At 35.0% G+C, this 16,972-nt stretch overlaps 1 long non-coding RNA gene across 1 annotated transcript in view; it reads left to right on the plus strand.

Moving 5' to 3' along the window:
• LOC139046469 (uncharacterized) overlaps positions 1–6,275 on the plus strand; it is a 32,218-nt gene extending 25,943 nt beyond the window's left edge. Inside the window, exons 3-4 of the long non-coding RNA XR_011506571.1 lie at positions 1,423–1,517; positions 1,854–6,275. This is a non-coding gene — a long non-coding RNA (uncharacterized lncRNA). The remainder of the gene's footprint in view (positions 1–1,422; positions 1,518–1,853) is intronic.
• The last annotated feature ends 10,697 nt before the right edge of the window (positions 6,276–16,972 follow it).

Genomic DNA, 16,972 nt, shown 5'->3' on the forward strand with positions numbered 1-16,972 from the left:
TCTCCCTGCCGGAGCAAAGCAGGCGCCTGACTTTTGTAGGCATTACTGAGGCAGCATAGATTTGTCATTCTGAACACAAATGGGACATTTTCCTTATGCAATTTTGAATGTTTTGATTGATTTTTGGATAATAGCCTCCCAAATTCCTTCCCAACTTTTTTTCTCATTCAACATTTTGTTCTCCTCTCTTTGTCCTAAGAGGAATACCAAATATCTCCTGTTAAATAACTCCAAAATATGGTTTTAAATGCCTTTCATCGTGTCGATTATAGAGGAGGAACTTGTGAAACGTGTGTCTGATCGCCAAATAAATAGATACCCATATTTTACTCATTGTGTTTCTCATTCTGGAGTCTCAGTGAAATAGAAGCTTTGGAAACCAGGCAGTTAGATACTTAAAAGAGAGGAAAAGAAAAGAAAAATCTTATCAGGGTTCCTTTGAGACCCAGCATGATATCTGCTTATTTGATAAGTTTCTCTCTTCCAAGACTTTATAACCATTTTCAGCTTCCAATTGGAAGACATTACTGATTAATTTTTAACTCAGAAGAGAAGCAAGTTAATGACACTGATAGTTTCCTCTGTGTGATAATTTCAATTTACTTTTCATTCTTTTCTGCCCTGCTCTGCATCTTGTGAGAACAAATTCTATAAAAGGCAACATCCAGGCTCTCTTGACTTCTGGCTTCCGTTTGGTTTTGGCCAATGACATGCATTGACAGATTAGAAAGCAGGAAAAGAAAGAGGCTGGGTATTTATTTCCCTTGCTTCTTGTCTACCAGGTGACAGTTTCGCCAGTGGTTGTGTTTGTGTACCTAACAGAGTCTTTGTGACAGTTCCTGCTCTCATCAGACTCTGAATCACTGTTTCTTTCCTTTGCTCACTCGGGCACAGTGTACTAATGTTGCATGAAATTGCTAATCTCTGAACACTTTACCATTCCTCGTTGGCTTCCTTAGTCATCCCCACCCATCTTTAAATTATCCTTTCATTATACCCCATTTAATTAAAATTTTAAATGTGAAATCTGTTTTCCGATAGAATTTTGATAGAGAAAATAATTGGTAGCAAGTTTGGGCGCAAGAACCTAACCCTCAAAATGCAATTCTGGGTTTTGTGGGGATACTGAATGACTAAATGGGCAATCTTGACATTGGTAATTGATGTCATGAAGTGACAAGTATTTTAAATATTCACCATTGACGGCATCAGATGAAGAGCCAGTGGAGGGCAAGCCATTGGGAGGACAATGACAAAGTGGCACTTAGGAGTTTGTGTTTCCTTTGTGCTGCTTGTGGTAGCTTTTTATCTAAATAAAAGGATAAGAATGGAAGCTGAATGGCAGAAAAGACTGTGCTGGCGCATGCCTATTTTTACTTATATATATATTTTATTTGCTCTTTCCACTGCCCTGTGCTTTAGGAGGCTGACTTCTACAGACTGTATCACCAGATATCTTTGCTATCTGGCTACTATTTGGGTTTGACCAATAGGAGGCATCAGTGGAAACTCAGAGGGTAAGAAAAGGGAGAGGCTGGGTATTTATTCCTTTATATCCTCCTGTTGGACTATGGTTTAGCAGTGCCTACATTTCTCTGCTACATTTCTCAGTTCATGTCTGAGGCCCCTCTTCCATGGTCCTACCTCCTCCCAGGTTCTCTAACACATCCCACTCCTTTTAGCTTCAGGCCAAGGGATGAGAGCAGCCTCCCACTGTTGCAAATCCCTGTGTGCTACATGACCCTTTGTTGTCTCCTTCACCCGCGATTCCTCTTTATAAATTGTCCTTTCATTAAACTCTCTTTAATTAAACTCTTTTTTTTAATTAAAAAAATTTTTTTTTTTTGAGCAAGATTAACCCTGCACTAACATCTGCTGCCAATCCTCCTCTTTTTGCTGCGGAAGACTGGCTCTGAGCTAACATTCATGACCATCTTCCTCTACTTTATATGTGGGATGCCTACCACAGCATGGCTTGCCAAGCGGTGCCATGTCCATACCTGGGATCCGAACCAGCGAACCCCAGGCCACCGAAGTGGAACATGAGAACTTAGCTGCTGCACCACCGCTTTAATTAAATTCTTTGATGTGCTGTTTCCTGCCACGATCCTGACTGATAAGAACAAAGTCCTTAGACCACAAGATGGAAGCATTGGATCTTCTTGACTTTGCAGCACATAATCTACATTATATTATGAGACAGGGAACTGGAAGTCAAGTACTGCTCACTCCTTTGAGGAATCTCTATGTGCCTTTGTTTTGTTTTCTGTTAGCAAAGTGCCTCTATTATGTGATCTGCACATCCACATCCAAGATTTAGTATGGTAGCTGGCCAACAGGGGCCTGTTGGTATATGAACTTTCTGGTATTTCTGAGAACAACAGTGACAAGATACTGTGAGAAAATGGTCTGAAGTAATAAATGAAGTGGACACACCATTTTCTGAAAATGGTGATATACTCTGAGAACACACGCAGAAATAAGAGATAGCCAAGACTCATACGTCTTAGTTCAGGACACTCTTGATTATTGGTGCAGAGGGAAATTCCTGATTCTGGCATAGGTGGGAGTATCTTAACTCTTTCCCAGTCTCTGTGAAATATTTTTCAAGTTGCAAAAAAGAGACTAGGCTGTGAAACAGACAAGGAAGTCTTCCTTTTGCAGTGTATGAGAATCATAATAGCTTGGGAGAAACCTACTTTGAAATGCCAGCACTGGCTGCAGTGAGAAGAGCCAATAGTATCGCAGTGGCATGAAGAGGCCTGTGTGCCATTTTTGGTATTTGTGCTATCAAAAGGAACAGTCAACAAGGGGCATAAAACAGGCATAAGCTTGCAAAGAACCATTACAAAAGGAAGTTCTTCGTGAGTTCTAGTTCTAGGATCTATAATACTGGTTGAGAGATCAGATTAAATATCATTATAATTACTAACACTTTTGGTGTGGCCTGGGGCTACTGTTATAGGTATTGATTACTATTATTGTTTATTGAGCTACTACTGTGTATGGCACTTGATATACTTTATTTCATTAATGCTAACAACTTTTCAAAGTACCTCCATGCTCATTTTACATATGAAAGAACTAAATCTGAGTGAATTTTGTTAACTCGTCTGTTATAGACCTAGTAGGTCCTCAAGTCTAGATTCAAACTTTGTTCTTGCTGATTTCTAGGATGGTCAACTCTCAACATGCTTGCTGACTGAAGGCCCAGTATTGACCCATAATTGTGTTTTAGGGGAAATTCCTTTTCTTTCACTATTAATGCTTTCATAGGAATAGGTTTTTATATTTTGTTTTTCTTGCTCATTTCAACTACATGCATCTTCCATCCCATGTGGTGTGCGGCCAACTACAGAAAGATTGAGGCCAACTCATAAAAAGAAATAGAGCAAAGAAAACAGAATGAGAAGACCTGGCAATAGCTTAATAGCTTTTAGGCCCTAGATTCATGCAAAGCTTTGGTTTGGTTTGCATTGTTTTCTGTTGTTGGTCTATCTTATGTTTCTGTCACTTGCAATAAAAGGAATGGAACTGGTACAATGAAGATCTGGAAAAATAATGATCGTTATTTTGGGGATCTGAATCACTAGCCTAATGATGAGCTAATTAAGCTGGCCTCCTTTTGCTGGTAGACTGGCTTTGAACTCATGCACTGGTTTTATTCTTCAGGCATTTGCTACTTTGTGAGAACAAGTAAACAAAACACATTTTTCCTTGTAATTACAATAAAACACCTACGTTATGGATAAGATGCTTTAAAATCTCTCTTGAGACTTGGCACTGAACTCCAATTTGTAAGACTAGAGTTCTTTTTGGATTTTTCCCATTTAAAAACCCTTCCTAGGGGATGACATTCTGTCCATGAAAATCCCAAACCTATGCCTCAGGCCTCATTCCCCAATTTCAGGCCTTACAATTGGTAACTGACTTTTGTCTTCCTGTGTCTCTAAATATTGTGTCCTGAATTTTTCATTGCCTTCGTCCTTCCCATTCTACTAGTCACAACACATCTGAATTCTCTGTGATACCTTTGGATATGAGCTTATCTTTTTCAACTCAACTACTATTAACTGCAATCACCTTTATATCTTCTGTGCGTGGCATATCTAATTGGATAGATATTATTGTTCTCTACTTTTTCCTCTCCTACTTCTGTGTCTTACTCTGCCAGTGACTCTTTCTGGTTTTCTATATCAACAGTTATGACATAAAATGCACCTTTTCCTCCATGCAATCCTTCCTGGTATTCTGATAGTGTGTCTGTCAAAGAAAAAGCATTATGGCTAGTCTTCTCTGCTAGTGGAAGAGAGACATGGCATGACTTCTAAGATGAATTTGAACAAAATACATTGAGATTTGTTTCTGCCTCATCAATTTATGGACTAAATATGTGTGTGAATGTGTGCGTGAAAACAGTGCTCTTCAGAATGTTAACAGTGAGAACTGGATCTGATATCACAAGCCATATATTCATTTTATAAACTTACTCAATGGGCTGTTACAGGAAATTTTGGCCAGGAAAATAAGACAATAATTATTAGATCCCAAGGTTATTATTTGTCAGACCGCCCTAAAGGAATGTAGTTATTGAAAGAAAAAAGAAACTTATACAGCTCTTAAATTCCTTATCTGTATCTACTTTTTAAAGATTTGGATTATGGTAGATTATCAGAGTATTTTTATAAGGATTTCTCTGTATACAGCTGGGCTGTAAGTCTTGCTCCTGTTTAAGCCAGGATCGATGGGTGGGGTATCACCCCAAGCTTTAAGAGAGGTCTCTCACAGATACTATTCAAAAAGCTTATTATGTGTCTTCTACAGTTAGATATTGGTGGATCCATATATAATTCCCACCAGGACAGATAGACACCAAGAGATAGGCTAGCTCTCTGCTACACAATGAGCAGAGCAGAGGTAGCTGTGTTGGGATCAACCTTTACTCCCATCTGCTTTTACTCCCTATGGATCAAATATGACCAAATGGGAGAGTCACACCGAACCATTTAATATCCTGCCTGCGATGACCTATGAAAGAGGCAAGATAGCCAAATAGAGAACAGGGTGCCTTCAAAACAATTATAACAGCAGTAACAACGATAAAAACAAGCACTGAGTGAGACTGGCCAGCAAAAGGGAGCACATCACACAGATCTTGGGAATTGCAGTCAGTTGTTCTTGCTGGAGCACGTAGGAATCCAGGAAAGCATCAAAGAGAGAAAGAGGCATATTTAAACATCTGCTCTGCCCAGAGGGTACACAACCAACTTGAAAGAGCAAAGTAAAGTAAGAACTTCAAGACGGCTGTGATCGTTAATTTTATGTGTCAATTCAACGAGGCCACGGAACCCAGATATTTGGCCAAACGCCAGTCTTGATGTCACTATGAAGGTATTTTTTTCAGATGAGATTAACGTTTAAATCAGTAGAGTCTGAGTAAAGCAGATTACCTTCCATAATGTGGGTGGGTCTCATCCAGGCAGTTGAAGGCCTTAAAAGAAAAATATTGAGATCTTCCAATGGAGAGGGGATTCTGTCTCCAGAATGATGTGAGACTCTAGCTGTAGCATCACCTCTTCCCTGGGTCTCTAGCCTGCTGGCTTACCCTGCAGTTTTCAGACTTGTTAGTCCTCAAAATAGAGTGAGCCAATTCCTTAAAATAAATGTCTTTCTCTCTATATATACACATCCTATTTTTTCTATTTCTTTGGAGAAACTGGACTCCTAACCCGTTCTCCTTTCTTCACCTGACCATGGATATGTGGAAAAAAATAAGTTTGTAAATTGCCTTTTAGTTGGCAAGATGGGTTGAAGGAATGGAAACATTAGAAATGGAAGAGGGGCGACTCTCACTTTCCCAAGCTTCTCACTAATTAAAGAACCCAAATGATGGAGAGAAGATTTACTTTAAATCAGTTTTGATTAATATATGGACATGAACATTCTTACAAAGCCTTTTCACTGGAGTGAAATGTACATACGGAAAAAAAGCTCCAATCATAAATATACAGTTTGCTCAGTTTTCACAAATGGAATACACCTATGCAACCAGCACCTAAATCACAAAACAGAACCTTACCAGTGCTCAGAAATACATTTTAAGGATAGAAAGAAACAAAATAAACTTGCCTTCTGATTATATCCTCTGTCATAATTGTTTAATGAAAAGGTTATAGAGTTAATATTTCCTTCTGATTCTTCATAATGTAAAAGCAGCAAAGTGCACACACACGTGTGTGTATGTGTATTCAACCACAAGAAGATAGCATTTTATGCCCTAGGTCTCTTCTGATAATATATGCTGCATATTCAAATTCCTAATATTAAAAAGGAATTCAAATATACCTTGTCATAGTTTTTACTAAATTCACACATTCCTTTTATTAGTGACTACCATTTTTCTGTCAGCCAAACAAAAATGTGTCAATTCAGTAAAGAATTGCAGAATTCAATGCAGCAATTCAGTGAACCAAAATTTATTTTTCTGATGTTTATTGGATTGGCTTGCTATCGTGTAGAAACAACCTCTAAATTCATGGATCAAGTTTTCTTTTTCCTATCCTAGGTAAGATTTAATAATAATTCCTATGTTGCTTTCTATGGGTGTAATGTGATAATTAAAGTAATTAAAGAAAAATCACTATTTCAAAGGACAGAACACTTTATAATCCATCATAAATGAGTACTAAGAGTCTGTTATTTGTTAAGTCCCTATAATTAATTGCTTAATCCAGGTATGGCTTAAAATCCCTAACAACAAATTGAATTTCATGTCTACAAATATCTCAAGCTGACTTAGGAAACATTTCCTAATAAATTTCTGCATATCTTTAAAAACCTGAACCAAGTTCTGGATTATGATTTTCATTAAATTTAAGCCTTATAAATAGGTGGCAAAAAATGAATCTGTAAATTGCCTACTAGTTAGCATAGCTCCAGGCACACTGGGACATTTATTAAATATTGTTTGGTGATTTCAAGCTGGAAATGAGGAAATGAATAATATATAACTCAGCAATTGGTGGCTTTAATATTTTTACCAAGAATAAACAAATTAAGCAATAAAAATAGTTAGCATTTGTATCTTATTGAACAAAGGTTTATGGGACACTTTCATATTTTCCAGTTCATTTTCTATTATTATTATTACACCATTTTACAGATGAAGAAACAAGCTCAATAAGGAATTATAATTTCAGGATCTGTGCTCTGTCTACTTTTTAATAAATGGGAAAGTCTTATTTTAATTAGACGTACCCACAATTGTTTCCATAGTAGCAGAGCAAAGGCACAGATATCTCGACTACAAAGGCTGCAGGATCAGGAAAAGAAGAAAACAATTCCTAGCTTAAGAAATTGAATTAGCTCATTTTCTCCTAAAATAATTATGATGTTTAGTAAATGTGAGTTGTGAATCAAATGCTAGCATTAAATAAATTCTAGTTCATCCACAGGAAATTCCAGGAAAATGAAAGTGGAGTAAACATCCCCATATAAAATTGGCCTTGGATTCATTACTCTGTAATTTTTTGCACCCAATAGAAATGGTCTGGAGTTTTAATGGAATTAACTCAGAAATGAGAATTTGCATAATTAAAGCCCTAATTTACAGATATTGGTTTAATCCAGCCTGTAAAATCACCTTTCTTCCACTATTCTGATTTATGTCTGGTCCTTAAAGAGTACAGAACATTATGTTTCTAAACATATAATTCTTTCATCTATCAAGTACACAGTTCTTTCAACTAAGTTATAGGATGACAGAAATTCAGTGTTCTTGTGGAATTCTTTACATTGGAGTTTTTTTATAAAGCACATCTCAATGATATTAGGTATTTCACTAAACTGTGTACTACACTGTCAAAGAGGAAAACAGTACAATTAGGAAGAAATAATAAAAACCATTTAGCAAAGTGAAATTCATAAAATAAATATACAAATACCCCTAAGTATACACAATTAGGAATTATAAAATAAAATGGAGAACTGAGTGCTTTTATAAATTTGTAAGTGCCACAAAAGTCATAAAATAGTAATGCATAAAGTTAATAAGTAAAATTTGAGGCCTCAGTGAAGATAGTTACTAAATTACAAAAAAATCCCCCAAAATAAAATTTGTTTTATATTTTATAATAATTGTAGAAGCACATCCAGTTTTGGAGGGGAAGAAGAAATATATTTTTATTTCTTGCATTAGTATGAAGGTTTATTTCAACTCAAAACAAACATCAGTGATTCTGAAGCCATTTAGAGACAAAATTGAGTGAGAACAACCATAACCAAGAATATTTTTTAAAGTAGGCAGATAATGGGAATACAAGCATAAATTATTCAAGTTATTCTGTTTTGATAGACAACTCAAAACCGTATCTTGGTCTACATATGATTCTGCGTATGGTAAAGGAGGCATTTCATAAGCATTAGAGAAAGAAGAATGATTCAATACTAGAAGCTCAAGCAAATATTTGAGGCAAAAATCTAATTAGAGCATAATTTCTTATCAATAATTCCAGGCAAACTAGTTAATATATTTAAAAGGGAATCGTAAAATTTCTTTTAAAAGTATAGGTAAATCTATAACTGACATTTCAGATATAGATTAAGTATGAAACCAATAAAAAGGACTGATAGCTTTGTCTCCATAAAGTTTAGCATACTTCATTATCAAAAGCCCCAGATGCTTGGAAGCTGGTGCTCAGTACATACGTATAGATCCTTTGCTTTTCTCTTGATTCATCCTGAGTTGATTAGACCAAGGATGGTCAATCAACAGAACAGGAAGGAATCACCCCTACTACCTCTCTTTCTGTTTCCTGGGAAGACCAAGATTTCTGAGAAAACTCACTCTTGGTGATCATACTGTAGACCTGGCTTTGTACACAGAAGGAGTGGACAACATTACAAATAAATAAACAACGGCAACGGCAATGATTCATCAACTGAGAAGGAGACCATGCTCATCATCCAGGATAGATGAGTCCCATTTTAACAGATTTAATGGAAGAATAAAGAGAGGCTGTAAGGTAAAGAAACAACAAAATAATATTTCTAATGTATAATCTGTATGGGCCCAGAAGATACAAAAAAGACAGAGTAATATTCACTCCAGATCAATTCTTCCTGTTTTTCCACTCTATTTCTTTCTTGTGCATTTTTTAAAAGCCAAATTTCAGAGGTTAAACTACGCAAAAACTGAAGACATTTTTCTACCTCTGAGCAAGATGAACACAAAAGCAACTTACAGAATAAAAATAGATTTATTTTCTTAGCAATAGTTTAACTTTATTATTGTTATACTTTACATATTATGTTCAAAATTTTCTTTATAGTTCTCCAGAGTCTTGTGAATTTAAAGTGAAAAGATGAAGCAAACAAAGAAAACAGACTTGCAGATTTTAAATGATCTTGAAAACATCTGTGTAGTTCTTTTCCCATCAATGTAGTACTCAAGGAATGATGTAGGACAATGTTTCTCAGACTAGAGTACGCCTCGGAATCACCTGGTAGGCTGGTTAAGATAGAGATTGCTGGAGTTTCTGATTCAGCTGGTCTAGGGTTGGGCCAAGAATATGCATTTCCAAAAACTTTGCAGGTAATGCAGATGCTGCTCGTCCAGGGACCACAGTCTGTGAACCACTGAAGGAGAAGCTGCTCTGGAGGCAGACAATGGTAGATTAAAACCCTAATTTGATCCCTTATTGGAGCAGCAAAATACTCAGTCTATTTGATATCAAATCTATTTGAAAGGGAAAAATAATGCCTATAACCTAGAGTTGTTATGAGATTTAAGTTAGACTAACACATATTAAAAACACTTGACACAATATCTGAAAAATGATAGATTATACCACAAAGATTACTTCCTTCTTTCCTCTGTAGTAATAGAAATTCCAGTGGTTTGCATTGGATCTTGTATTTCAGTGAGTGTTATCTTTCTTTTCCATTCTATATCTTAGTGATGCCCTCATGATGCATTTTAAACATGAAACACTCTAAATACTGTAATTAAAGTATTAGCAAACTTTTTTTAAGTATAGGAAGCCAAACAACTTTAAATGTTTTAAGGCTGTTTGTCAAGATTGGCACAAATTTGAAATGCCAAGTTTTATCACAGTAGTTAAACCTGGAGTACATATAGAGTATTGCATCATTTACAAATTCCATTTCCTCCATTTTCCCTACCACTCATGAGATTTATAAATAATTCTCTTTTCCAATATTCTGGGTATTATTTTTAGATTGATTATAATTAATACATAAAGAAAAATTTTAAAAACAACCAGAAAAGTTTTGCAAATTTATAAATTATAGGCTTATCATAGTCATAGAAGTGAGCTTTATTTAGGGATTTACAAGAGCTATGTTTTTAAACTATTTTTTAAATAATTAATGCACAGTTTTTAGAAAATAGAAAATAATAGTGATAAGAAAACACATTTTGTACTCAGTGTTAACATATGGTTATGTTTTCACTGATATTTTCTCTCTCTCTGTGTGTGTGTATGTGTGTGTGTGTGTGTGTGTGTGTGTTGAGATGACAGAGAGAGAAGACAGGAAGACTCCTATCTTGTCGGACTGGGGTCAGTTTCGGCAATTTTGAAAAAAGTCAATTTAATCAAGGAATCATAAATATACGTTATTTGTTTCAAATTAAGTTCAGAAATATATGTTCACTGATTTGGCCATACTTTGATGTAGGGCCAAGGAATTTATGTTGACCAGGTGAAATTTCATTTTCTTATTTCATAAGCCACATTCCTAGTGCATCCTCTAGAATCCTAATTTTAGTGTTTAAGGTGAAATGGAAAATTAAAGATATTTTATAAAACAACATGAGCGTAGAATCCTTCTAGATTTTTATTATTTTTTCTAATCTTTAAAAGATGTCTGTACAGTTGTTGACAATATTTTTTAAATTACATTTACTGGGACTTTGAAAAACATTCAACTTAGAACTCATAGAAACTGAAATTTTTCACATTAACATTTTATCAGATTACATAATATCTTATTAAATTATGCCATCAAAATAACAAATACTGCTGACAAAAACAGTGTTAGGAACAAACCCAAGTGACTGTTGGTTGCCACTTATCTAGCAAATGCAGAAAGGCGCTAAATACGTCTTCTTTTGCTACATTAATATATGATGCTACTTTTCAAACTGGTCACCAACAGGCAGAAAAAATAATATATCAAAAACATTTTATGGCTACTGTCATTTACTATACTACAACCTCTCACTTTTAAAATTCCTAATTTTGATTAATCTTGCTTGTTGGTGCTTATGTGTTGTTGAATAACTTCCTGAGTGTGCATGGATGCTATGCTTTTCAATGCCTTATATATCTGAGAGTCTTTTCCCAGTGTAACTTGTACACAAGGGTTAATCTGGCTCTGTTAAGCCACGTAAATATCTTCCATTTAAAAACATCTTTAGCTCTATAGGAAAGTGAGTGCTACCTTTTGGCTCTGGGTGTTGCCATGGATATGTTTCAAGATACATATACATTTCTTTGTAGATGTTCTACTTTCTCTTCCTGGATTATTATAAATACTTGAAATATATATATGTATTCATGTACATAAATACCTGTTTATATTTATTTATGTATAATTTGTTTAAATCAACAAGTATGTCTAAGTGTAGCTGTGTTTATGTTAATTCTGCCACCTACTTAGTTGTGGATGCTCATCTTTCTTGCGAGATGATGTACTAAACTGCTTTCGAACACAGACTGCAGAGTCTGACAGCCCCTGGGTTAATCCTGTCTCTACCACATAGCAACTGTGAGCTGAGGCAGTTGATCCCTCGGTGTTTTGATTTTCTGGTCTGTAAATGGGCCTAATAATCATAGCCCTCCACCCCAAGGTTGTTGTGAGGATTAACTGGACTAATAAACTAACACGTTTAGAGCAAGACGACCATGACAGGCAGAGTATGAGCCATAAGCACAAAGCAAAGGTAAGCTTTACCTTTACTTCTTTGCGTCATGAACACCTGTTTATTTTTTGCAACATTATTTACTTCCTCCTTATAGTTATTCTCCTTGATCTGTTCTTGTTGCTTCTTAATTATCTCCTCAAGTTTGAAATTTTCCCTCTGATTCAAATTTTTGCAGAATCTAGACTTCTGTTCAATTCTTTCTCTGAAGTTCTTAATTTGGTAATTGTGCTTTTCATTTTCATGCTCTCTTTCCACATTTCAGATTTGCCCTCTCCATGAGTGTATGCTTTTATTTAAAAGTAACAATACTCTCTCAAGTCTTATTCATTATATGAATTTTAAATTTTCTTCTATGTAAAAAATGTAATAAATATTTCAAGACGTAACAGTAGAATCTGAAGAATGACGCCCAAATGCCAGAAATGTCAATGACTTTCAACCAAAGTGTATGCAAATGAAATTTAATTAAAGTATGGGCTGAGTCATAAAATGTGAAAAGAGAAAATTGGTGAGCTTGCTTGGAAAATAATTAGAGGCTATCTCTGCAAACTCCACTAAAACATGGAAGAGTCAGAGATTGAAATGCTGGTGGAATATGAAACAGTTAGTGGAAGTACTCCACAGGGTTCCAGATTTCATAGCACAATATGGGATGTCAATCTGCATTGATTATATATTATACACGAGATATGTTTATGTATACATGTTATTTTTAATGTGTTTATATTTTATAATATTCACCACGATATTTCACAACTTAATATTTTTCTTATTTCTGTATTAACTGCCAGTCATTATTCTTCACTTTAAAAAATTTTTTATAGGGCTGGCTCAGTGGCATAGTGGTTAAGTTCATGCACTCTGCTTTGGTGGCCCATGGTTTGTGGTTCAGATCCCTGGCACGGACTTACACACCACTCACCAAGACATGCTGTGGTGGTGTCCCACATACAAAATACAGGAACATTGGCATAGACTTTGGCTCAGGGACAATCTTCCTAAAGTAAAAAGAGGAAGATTGGCAACAGATGTTAGCTCAGGGCCAATCTTCCTCACCAAAAAAAAAAAAAAAATTATTTGTTTTGATGCATCTCTTAGTGCGCTTAATATTATAGATTTGAATTTTAGAACTATACGTGAGTTTCTTTAGCTTTCTCTTAACACATAATTTTGAGTTGAAGATCTTTGAGTTTAGCAATAAAACAAGATTAAAGACACAGGCAGTTTGCCTTTTTAGAATGGGAGTGGCAAACATCAGTTCTATCATGATCAGACCACACTCTATTGTGTTATATTTAGTGACTTCCCACAACTATGTTACCCATATATCCTCTGAAGGCAGAGGATTTTGCCTCTCTTGCTTTAGTTCATCTTGTATTGGTTCTTTTTTTAAATTCTACCACTATTTGCCTAATCACTAATTTACCTAATCACCTAAATTTACCTAATCACCTAATCAATGAAGGAAATAGGAAGAACAAAGATAAAAAGAACCGTACCTCTTCATTGGGTCTTGAGTCATGGTTGATTTAGAGATGTTAAAGAAAAGATGACAAGATAGTAGTTTTCTGTGCTCTAAAAAAGGTGCCTAATGCATGAGTCATGGAATTTCAAGATGAAATTGGTCTAAGATATGTAGTCATAGAAGTTGCTCAAGCTTACTCAACATATTTTTAATATTAATAATTATCTGGCTATAGATATGGCACATACAATGTTCTACCAGTTCCACGGAAGTTGGTTTTAGTTGTTGAATTAGCTTATCAAAGTTGACATATTATTGGACTTTTCTACCCGTCTTCTCTGAACTCAGTCTTGTTGCTTTATCAGATATCTTTCACTAATCTCACCAATGATATTCTTCCTTCACTATCTCATTCCTCATTCTTGAATAATGTTTTAGCTATCTTAACTATATCATTATATTGTGTTTTATTTTGATTTCTCTGTTTCTTTTTGAAAATTATGTATAACTACCCCTTGACTGATTCATGGTGCATTTTTGAGTGAAACTTTTGCCTTTTCAAATTAGGGAATGTTAATAGGATTTAAGCAGATTTTCCTCTACTAAATTATTGATATAAATGAGATTTTAGAGTTAGCTCTTGATGACATATTTTTATCTGTTCCCATCTACACTATGTCTAGATATTGTTAACAATTTCTGGAATGTCACTATTAGCACTGTTCCTAGTTTCTCCTTGAGTTTAACATTCCATTGGTTGGCTCAATGTGGAAATGAGTATAAAGTGTTGGATGCTTCTATTCAAGTCATTATATTTCTTTGCAGGCTCATCCAGTTTCTTTAGTCTTCCACAGTCAACTCTATTCATATTTTGGTCTATTTTCTAAGCAATTTACTTAGATATCTTGTTTCATAAAATCATGCTTTCTTGAATTTCATTGAGAACAAACAAAAAATTTTCTAAAATTTACTTCTTACTCCTGTGGTAAGCTGTTCCCTCGCTAACAGTACAATGAATGTTTTAAGTCTCTTACAATGGAAAATCTTTATAGGTCCATGTTTTGTTATTGTAATGATTATTATATCTGTTCACAGATTGCACAACAATTGGCTGTATACACTTCATTATGTCAATAAACAAGATGGACAATGTTTTTCTGGTCCCCCTAACCACATACTTTTTGCTATTAGAAATTTCAGTTTTTAAGTAGGGTAAGGTAAGGAAGGTGGTAAAGTTGGACATTCACAACTACTAATCAGATGTTTGGTATCCTTTATCTAGTCTTATCTTATTGAAACAAGAAGGGATATCCTGATTCTGCTGCCTAATTGTCTAATTATATACAGATATACATTTCTACATTATTTCAAGCGTTCTATAGGATTTTTTTAAACCAGAGCTATCAAATTGAAATATAATGAGAGCCATAAATATGAGCACATGTGCAATTAAAATTTACCTAGTAATCACGTTAAAAATTAAAGTACAAGTAAAGTTAATACTAATAGTATATTTTACTGTACTTGACTTATTTAAAATATGTAGTCAATATTAAACATATTGATGACATTTTTACTTTTTTTTTTCAATACAAACTCCTTACAATCTGGGGTGTCTTTTATACTTACAACGCATCTCAATTCAGACTAGCCATATTTCAAGGGCTTAATTGCCACTTATAGCCAGTGACTACCATATTGGACAGCAAAGTATTTTGTTTGTTTGTTTTGTGAGGAAGATTGTTGCTGAGGCAACACCTATGCCAAGGATGCTGCCACAGCATGGTTTAAAGAATAGTATGTAGGTCTGTGCCAGGGATCTGAACCTGCGAACCCCGGGCCATCAAAGTGGAGCACGTGAACTTAACCACTATGCCACTGGCCTGGCCCCTGGACAGCAAAGTTTTAAACCCCTGCTGGAAAGAATGAATAAAGTAAAGAAACCAAGGTATACTTCTTTCTCAGATATTTCTATTGCTTACTTTATGTTCTAGAAAATAATCTATCATTACTTTCCCTCATTTGCTTTAGCTAAGTTGCATTAACTGGGCATCATAGTCTCCAAATTCGTATAGAACGTTTTTCATGGGGTGATGGGGGTTGAGAGGTAATGAAAGAATCTTAAATAGAAACAAACAAAACAGAATAAAGAAACAAACAGAAAGCACCTTTTGGTCAGGGATACATGGATCTGTCCCTCTGATAAGTGTATACCCGAAAAAGAGTGCTATAATGGGTATGAATAAAGTATCTTACTATGTTTCCCCCGAAAGTGTTTGTTCTGCTTCAGGACTCCATCCTCACTTTGATTAGTGAATGTTTCTCTTTGGTACTGGCAGATAATTAATCAATACACTCACTTCCTAATACTATTGCAATTATGTGTTTCCATCTACTGTTTTTGTGAGCGGTTCAATAGGAAAATGGAGAAGATAAACAGAAATGGCTAGAGAAACACCATTGTAACCTGAAAGGCTCTGCCATAATTCTTAATAAGCTAGAAAATTATTTCACCATATGGAAAGGTGACTGGCTGCAATATTTATTTCTATGATCTTTCAAATTCAATGACAATGTGATGATCTTTGCCACCCATTCCTTTATCCTGAACAAATATTTAACCCCTTGCTCAACTTGTAAATCATAAGCTAACCAGCATTATTGGGTGGGCCTATGATACTATCTTCTAATTTCTTTTTTTTTAATTTTAAACATCTTGTTCATTTTATTTTCATTATGTTTCTCCATAGATAAGTGGTCTTCAGGGAATTTTTTCTCAATAAAATACATGAATATGCAACAAAAGAAGTAATTAATTCAATGAATTAATCATACCATTATGTTTGCTAGTCAGGCATGTTATATCATTTCTTTGATGTGAACCACCATTGGGAGCAATCTATCTTATCTGTCATTGCAATGAATTTTATTAAAAATTAAAAGTCTCCAATTTGTAATAAAGCTAAAGATCAAGGACATGTCTAATAATATTTTATTCACATTGCAGCTGTGCTTTGGCCTTTCAATATTTTACCCGCTTACTACCGTGCCATTTTGAGATAACAGATCTTATTTTAGGCTCAAATCTCTGTAGAGAAACAACTCAGAAATAACAGTTTATGCTTAAGCTTTTTGTTATCAAATAATTAAAAGCAAGATATTTTCTTAATGACTCTAGTGATATATTTAGCAAGATGATCAGAAGTAATGCTCTATAAAAATGTTGAGCAGCATTTTAGTGGCCATAAAGCAAAGTGCAAAACTGTGTTAAGTCTCTAATAACAGCCTGGAGAAGTCTACCCTGGTGTGATATCAGAGACAAGACAAGATTAATTTAAAACTCTGACTTGAAGGAAGAGTGTGCCCCAGAGAGCATTCTCTGAGTTTCAAGCATGCCTATTCATGGGGTGATCCCCAGAGAAACCTAAAAAAGTATACAATGACTGCTGGCTCTGTTTCAGGTGTCTTTTTAATATAGGTTAATTCCTTGTAAATCACAATGTTTTAGGGTACGGGAGTGTTCATTAATTCAACCAACACAATGCAATTTGCTGAGCTGT

Source organism: Equus asinus, chromosome 10 (genome assembly GCF_041296235.1).
Source record: "Equus asinus isolate D_3611 breed Donkey chromosome 10, EquAss-T2T_v2, whole genome shotgun sequence".
Classification (NCBI taxonomy): Eukaryota; Metazoa; Chordata; class Mammalia; order Perissodactyla; family Equidae; genus Equus; species Equus asinus.